General features: G+C 32.9%; 1 protein-coding gene across 1 annotated transcript in view; it reads right to left on the bottom strand.

Annotated features, from left to right (window-relative positions):
- The window catches only part of LOC119836834, a 77,153-nt gene that overhangs the window by 54,278 nt on the left and 17,367 nt on the right, over window positions 1–5,508 (bottom strand). The window lies entirely within an intron of this gene.

Genomic DNA, 5,508 nt, shown 5'->3' with positions numbered 1-5,508 from the left:
TTATATTTAGTTCTTATGCATTTTCGCGTAAAATAAGTAGTAGCAGTTACAGTTTTTACGTTTATAACAACTTAGATTAAGTAACTAATGCCTATTATTAATATTAAATAAATATAATAATGAGTACTTTTTATTAATTATATAATAATTCCCTCTCTATCTCCCTCTATAATTAATAGAATAAAGAAACTATAGTAAATAGTAGAAGAAATAGAGGAAGAGAGTAGAAAAATTATATAGATAAAGTTTGCTTCTGACAAATTAAAAGACGCTATAATTTATCTAGTCTATAAAAACCGCGTTTAATAGAAATTAAATTTTTCTAAACGCATGAATTGTTTAAAACTTGAAACGTTGATAAACCTGGATTCAATTTAAAAGTTTAACGAGGTACGTAAAATTTTTAAGATAAAGATTCTGAGATCTCTTCAAGATAGAAGTACTCAGTAGTACTGACTACAGTTCGCTTTTACTGCATTTCAGTTATTTAACGTTAAAATGTTGAATACTACTTTAATAGTCCTATACCAGGAATCCTTTTATATTTAAAATATTAAGATGTAAATAAAAGTTATTACTATATAACAATACACTCAATGATGTTATTTGAACCAATAGTACTACTATTTGGATTACTCAAAAATTAAAAAGTGTCTTGGAGGACTTTCTATGCAGTCTTCTGCATAGCAAAAAGTGCAGTGCACTGCATAGCATGCAAGAAGTTAGCTCGGTAACGACGGATACTTTGATACAAAAAATCTTCATAGTCTATGTAATTCTTTTATAATTATTGACAAGCGTACAAAAAATCGTATCTATATGTCCTACTAAATTCTATGAGGAATATTGTAACTTTCACTTCACGAATTAATCTTTTTTTTTTCAAAATAACACGTTGATTAATTTTTATCCAGAAACTCCATCCTACGCAACCTACACCACGAAAACATTTCGGCTATTTTCGCATCCACTGTAATAATATTTCATAAAATATTCGGCCAGCAATTTTATATAACCTATAACCTATGCTCGAATCCGAAATATGATCAAACAAATTTATGAATATAGCATTATAATTTCATATCGCATTTTAATTAACGTGTTATGTATTCATTAAAAGTTATCAGTTGCATATAATTACTGCGTTAATTAGATCAATGATGTGTAACATATTAACACGGGACGATAAAACAAATTATAATGAAGTGGAATAGTAATATTATACTGTAATTAGTCTGCTAAATCCTGGTCGAATGTTTATTCGCTATTACCGTTGTGTCTATCTACACTAATATTAGAAAGAGGAAAAAACCATGTAAATATTGTTCACGCAAAGACCACGTAAATATGTCCGTAAAGTAAATAAGAATTGTGCTTGTGATTCAAATTCTAAGTCATCTGGTCTCAAAAAAAATCATCAGAAAGTAATACAGGCAGCTGACGATATTCATATTAAATTATATAAAAAGAATATTAATATTAATACGATTCTTTCACAGAGCACCATGAGGTTAAGTTTGTAATTTATCAACTCTTTTTACAACTCAACTACGATATCTCATTTTATCTTATTTTCCACTTCCATCAAGTCTTACATAAAAAAAGCGCGGGAAAGGAAAATCTAAGAGTTAGCGCGCTTTTGCAATTTCTCAGGAAGCCGCCATGTAACGATACATTTTCAATGAAGCAAATCCTATGAAAGCAGTTGTATTCAATATTCATTAGAAACAATTTTGAAGAGCCGCAACGTTGCTACGAACGCTCGAGTACCATTCATAGGATTTGACTTGAAACTATCTGACGAACTGCTAATTAATTTAACGCAAGTTTCCATAGCTTTATGCATTGTTTCGTGTAAATGATGAATTGGAAGGTCATATCCCTATTAAACGACGAAAGAAATTATGTTTGCCAGACTTCTTCACGTTGTCACTTCTTCACGCCAAAACTGTTAAACCGATTTGGGTGAAATTTGGTACAAACAGCTGGAGACCTGAGAAAACACATAGGATAAGTGCTATCCCGGAAATCGAAATAAATATATGGACGATTAGGATGGAGGATATTATACGTAGGATATGGAAATATTTGTTTATATTTTAAGAATTGCTACCCGTAACTCATGTAATTGTGACATAGACAATAGACATACTATCCGTATGTCTATTGTTACTCTGCTGAGTAGTGTCAGGCTACACATCCGTAAATGCTACTGCTTTTGCTAACTAAGCTCCAAAAGTATGGTGCATGCTGGAATTCATAATTATTCTTTCAGCTTCCATTGGTAGAATATATTGTTTTTGTTTAGAAGTATTTGTTTTTTTTTAGTAATAATTCGACATAACCCACAGCTTTATCGAAAGGCATTTGACCGGTTGTATGTTTTGACTATGACATAAGTAGATAAAGGAAAAGAAGCCAACGAGCGTGTTTGTGGAAGGCAAAATATGCTGTAACACATAGTTACATATAAATAAAAGAAAACAAATTCGCCTCTTCAATCATGAAATACAAACTCAAAGTATAACTCGGCTACAATTTTAACGAGTTTCCTATATCTTCCGAAAATCATTTTAAAATTGTAGCACACTTAAAAAGTACTCGCATAAACTTGCCTCAGTTAAAACGTCATTTTTATATTGAAAAGCAACAAATTGCATATCAAATACGCTTCGCATCTAACTCACAACTGGCACTAAAACTGGGAATGTAGGGTATCTGTGGATTAAATTGTTTCCGGGAATAGATTACGCGACTAGTCCTTTTCAATTAATAAGGTCACCGTCGTACCTGGAAATATTCTAAAAACGTATCAAGAGACAGCAATTTCTCTCACAGAGTTATCAAATAACACAACCAACAAGAAATAATACAGTCGAATAGAATCTTCTTATTGGGAACGCTGAAAAGAAAATTTACATTTTTTATAACTGTAGTAAATATATGACACATTAAAAGAAATGCCGACCTTTAATATACCTTCAGCAAATTTCTCAGGAATAACAGCAGGTATTACAATACGCAGTGGTGGCTCAGTGGAAGCAGTGGTGGCTCAGTGGTGAGAAACTCGGACTTCAAAATCGATAAGTCGGGGTTCGAGACCGGGCGAGAGCGTGCAGGAAATAAATTGATTTTTCAATTTATCTGCAAATGTGGATAACATCACCACTGCTTAAAACGGTGAAGGAAAACATGGTGAGGAAACCGGCATGTCCAAGAATCAAAAGTTCAAAGACATGCGACATCTGCCAACCCGCACTTGGCCAGCGTGGTGGATTATGGCCTGAACCCTCATAGGAGGCCTGTGTCCCAGTAGTGGGAACATGTATGGGCTGATGATGATGATGATTATAATACTTTTTATTTTATTCTCATATTATTGACGCGCCTGTATATAAAATAAAATAAGATGTTTAAACAAATGTATATTTTATAATTAACTCAGTATTTTAAAGGTTCTGTTCCCCCAACAATCCTCTCCCCTTTGGGAAAATACTTAGTATGTCATAAGCGCTGATTTCTTCACTTATTTAATATAAACTGTTGTCAACGTACAAACGATTTATTATTACTAGGAATAGGAAAAATCATGAAAATAAAACTGTGTTATTTTCCGTAACATAAAACATAGTTTTCATTGAAACAAACATATTGACAATGACAAGAAAATGGATTGCTTTGTTTAGTGATATCTTATATTTCATCCCGTTGTTGACTTAAATATTTTAAAAGCTTCATACTTTAAAGCGTGGTCACTATAAAACCAACATCTCGTTACAAATTTCAAAGGCCCGGATATTACTAGCATGCGGTTAGTTTGCAGTTTTATTTTCAGAGTTAGTCTGATGAAACCGCCAGATCTTGATGTGTAATATAGAACCTATACATTTTGCGGAAGATTAAAATACGTAGTCGCATATCATAAAACTGGATTTTAATAGAGTTTCTGTAAAAACAAACGGGATAACTATTCATTACGCCTTGTTATTACTTGTGTTTCGCAGAAAACCTGATAACTTAAATGGCATTACCGTCTCCCTCATAAAAAAATATGCATTTTCTTATAAAACTGATTCAGAATGTAATATAGTGAATTTTCGAATTAGTTAAAACTGCCTAGAGATCTGTGGACATTGATCTTTACATAAACTATCTATTAACAATTGAGACCATATACCTTACGTGCTTTCGGAAGTCAGAGCTCGTCTTTTAATCCATCTTATTAGCAGGGATCGCCTAGATTTCCTTAAATTGCAAGTTGTTTTTCATTTAAAAGGATCTTAATGTTGTTAAAATTTTATAAATTTTTTCAAGGGCATATCCCGCCAACTTTACCATATTTTACTGAAGAAATGAGGTACCTCATAAGTACATTTACAGATATCTTTATCACCTGTAATCACCAATTTCCGTTGTAAAAGTTGCATATCGATGTACTACCACTTGAGAATCGATGATTAACCCAATTAATCACTGTAATTATTGGTGATTAAGAAATATTTAGTGCTGTTTTATTTGCTAATTATGTATCATTTTAGTTTTTGAATGTCCTGTAAAATATATCGGTCGTAAACCCTTTCTCATGATTTTCCATCCTTCAATTAATATAGTACATATTATTGTATTAATTACTTGTATGTTTTTTTTTGTTCATGATGTTAATTTTGGGTTTTGTAATTGATAATAGTTTATACACAGCCTTTTTAAATGTATTAACTGATTTAACTATAATATGCGACCATTGCAACTGGTTCAAAAATTATGTTTTTTTTTAATATTGTTGGGAGAAGAGCGACGTTTCTTGTGGCAGTAGCGGGGAGTCGAGTGGGAGGAGTCTATTTTCAATATAAGCGCTTGCGAGCTCAGTTTGGACACACTTCGCGTTGAAGCCACTTGGCAAGAGGAACCTCTGGTCGTTGATATAGTCAACCTGTCTTTCTTGTGAATTTCGCGTATTCTTAAATTATATTTGTGATCGTTTAGTTATAAGAAATTTCGTTAGAATTTTAGTTTAGTTTGATTTCCTTTTTGTAATAATAAGTAAATAAGCTAGGTGTATTTTTGTGAGTTTTTTTTGTTTATTTCCACTTCTGGTTTTCCTAAAATCAGAAGTGGGATAGACCACACGTTTCTAGATCCGCTCTGACCATTACAAAATCGGCAGGCAGTTTAGCAATTTAATTTGAGACTTTTTGTGGGTAGATATAAATAGTTACGTAGGTTTTATAGCAAGCGGTTTGCATCGTTATGCTGTGTACGTACGTGAACAAGATTAAGTGCGATTGTGTATCGGTAATTCCCGGTGAGTTCATTCCAATTTACTTATTATCCCGAGAGTGAATCATCTTGTCTACATATCTCACGTAAAGCGGCGAATATGCATAACAGTAATCGTAAAAGTAGAAACCGTTCTAGAAGTCGTGAATCGCACCACTACCGGCACGATTCTCGCGCAAAGGGATCTGAATCTCACACAAGTCGCCGTGTCGAACGTCGTGGCCGACGTCA

The sequence above is a fragment of the Zerene cesonia genome, chromosome 25, assembly GCF_012273895.1.
Source record: "Zerene cesonia ecotype Mississippi chromosome 25, Zerene_cesonia_1.1, whole genome shotgun sequence".
Classification (NCBI taxonomy): domain Eukaryota; kingdom Metazoa; phylum Arthropoda; class Insecta; order Lepidoptera; family Pieridae; genus Zerene; species Zerene cesonia.
Note: the sequence above shows the minus strand (reverse complement) of the source record. Positions and strands in the feature narration are given on the sequence as shown.